We start from the raw sequence: 2,568 nt of genomic DNA, 5'->3' as shown, positions 1-2,568 counted from the left end.
GAAAACATCTCGAAGCCAGAAAAACTACAAGACATAAAGAAATTCAAATAAACTTCGAAAGAAGTTAAAAGGAGATCTTTAATCTTGAAGGAAATCCGCTTCTGAGTTGGCTTCGATGGTGTTCTTCGAGTAATTTCTTCAATCTTCTCTGAGTGATCGCCTAGGTCTTCTTCTAATTGGTGTTTATTGACTTTAGAATGCTCAGAAAGCTTAAAAATTGGGTTTTTTTTTGCGTGTTTGGGAAACAGGGTGCAAAATTGACACGGGCTGGCACATGGGCATGTGTCCAGCCCGTGTGGAAATGCCCAGGCTATGTGGATACTGAAAATAATTCATTCTGCTCGATTTTGGCTTGTTTTTCGCTCCTTTCACTCCCTTATGCTCACCTAAGTATAGAAACATGAAATTAAAGGATTAGGAGCATCAAATTCACTAACGTACATAATAAATCATCTAAAAATGCATCAAGAGTGGGATTAAAAACATGTCACTTTTACAGCTTATCACACCGAGATTTGTTTTCTAGTTCCCTTCTTCTTTCAGTTTATTTTGTGATAAAAAAACATGAATAGTTATTATTTTGATGCTTCAATTTTAATTAAAATGACTTAATTCATGTCTGTGTTAGATTGATTCCAAGTTGTTCAATTAGATAAAATCATGCACATGTTATGCTTGCATTATAATTGTAAGATAACTATCGAAATCATTATTAATCAGATTGAAATTATAATTAATTTTCACAATATCTAAGGTAATTGAGGGTTAAATTAGCAATCATATTAAACAATATTCTTGCATTATATAACTTGTAAGATTGTTGTCATTAAATTATAGAAACATATTTAGTTCACTCTGTCTTATACTTGTTTACAAAAATTGATTAAATTAATCCAACATAGGAATATGTTTTAAAGATTGATTAATTTAGTATGTATGTATGTTAACAAAATACTAAGTTGCCATGAAATTATTCCTAACAACAAGAATATAGTTTTAATAATTTTAAGTTGATGAATAAAATTAATCTAACACACGTATGTCATATTGATTAAAACCTTTTTTAGAAATCATGCATTGGAATTTTCACTTTTACTTTTAATTGGTTACTTAGTTAATTCTTAGTTTTGAGATCACCTTATTCAAGACATTTATTTCCATCTAACAATTTGTTTAATTTTTACATTTCATAAATATTTTCTTGCACATTCCTTGGGGATACGATAACTCGACATACTTGTCATTTATTACTTGATACGATTGTGTACACTTGCACATTTTCGTTATTCCAAGTTTTTGGCACCGTTGCCGGGGACTATTTCAAAAGACATTATTTATGACATTGTTAATTTTGCATGTTGGTTTCTTTTTCTGTTAAATTTTAATTCCATTATTTTCTATGATTGTTTTAGGTGTTTATGAGTATTGATCAAATTATTGACTTACTCCTTGTAGATCTGGAAATTGAAAGGAATTTTAGACAAAAGAGAAGACAAGTAGCTCAAAGGACTGAAGAATGAACTTTGAGAACCAGAATCAAGGAAATAGAGAAAATCAAGCTCAGAATCCCATCCTTGTTGCTGATGACAGGGATCGAGCCTTAAGACAGTATGTTGTGCCACTGTTTAATGAACTTAATTTCTAAATTAGAAGACCTGAGATTGAGGCACAAGAATTCGAGCTGAAGTCGATTATGTTCCAAATGCTTCAAATAGTGAGCCAGTTCAGTGGAATGCCTATTGAAGATCCTCATCTTCACCTTAGATTGTTTGTGGAGGTGAGTGATTCCTTCAAGTTAGACGGTGTACCTAAAGATGCAATAAGGTTAAAGTTGTTCCCATACTCACTGAGGGACAAAGCCCAAGCTTGCTTGAACTTATTGCTACCTGATTCCATTACAACATGACAAGAGTTGGCAGATGGCTTCCTAATGAAGTACTTTCCACCTAGCAAGACTGCTATGTTGCGAACCAAGATCACTGCCTTCCAACAAATAGATGATAAATCCTTGTATGAGGCGTGGGAGAGATTCAAAGAACTATTATGAAAATGCTCTCATCATGGAATTCCGTATTGCATTTAGCTGGATAATTTTACAATGGTCTCAACACACACACACATGGATGATGGTGGATGCTTTCGCGAATGAAACACTTCTGTCTATGTCTTATAATGAGGCTTATGAGATTATTAAGAGAACCACTAGTAACAACTACTAATGACCAACCAACCGAGCCACCATAGGACATAGAGTTTTAGGAGTACATGAAGTTGATATGCTTATATCCCTTGCAGTTCAAGTATCCTTCATGTCCTTAATGCTTAAGAATCTTACTACTAATGGTTTCAATAATAATCTAACAGGACAACAGCCTAGCCAATTTGAGAACATCTCTTGTGTTTTCTGTGGAGATGGGCATATGTTCAAAAATTTCCCATCAAACCTAGAGTCCATCTATTACGTGGGAAATTTGAATCAGAATCAAAGTGGGCCAGAACCACAGTCAAACTTCTATAACCCTTCTTGGAGAAAACATCTAAATTTCTCATGGAGTAACCAAAGAGCGG

The 2,568-nt window shown here is 33.7% G+C and overlaps 1 non-coding gene across 1 annotated transcript; it reads right to left on the bottom strand.

Annotated features, from left to right (window-relative positions):
* Positions 1-1,960: 1,960 nt before the first annotated feature.
* On the bottom strand, positions 1,961-2,067 carry LOC121220518 (small nucleolar RNA R71). The gene has a single exon (XR_005917726.1). It is a non-coding gene; the product is annotated as a small nucleolar RNA R71 (small nucleolar RNA).
* Positions 2,068-2,568: the final 501 nt, after the last annotated feature.

This window comes from Gossypium hirsutum, chromosome D08 (genome assembly GCF_007990345.1).
Source record: "Gossypium hirsutum isolate 1008001.06 chromosome D08, Gossypium_hirsutum_v2.1, whole genome shotgun sequence".
NCBI classification, from domain to species: domain Eukaryota; kingdom Viridiplantae; phylum Streptophyta; class Magnoliopsida; order Malvales; family Malvaceae; genus Gossypium; species Gossypium hirsutum.
This window is presented reverse-complemented; position numbering and strand designations above follow the sequence as displayed.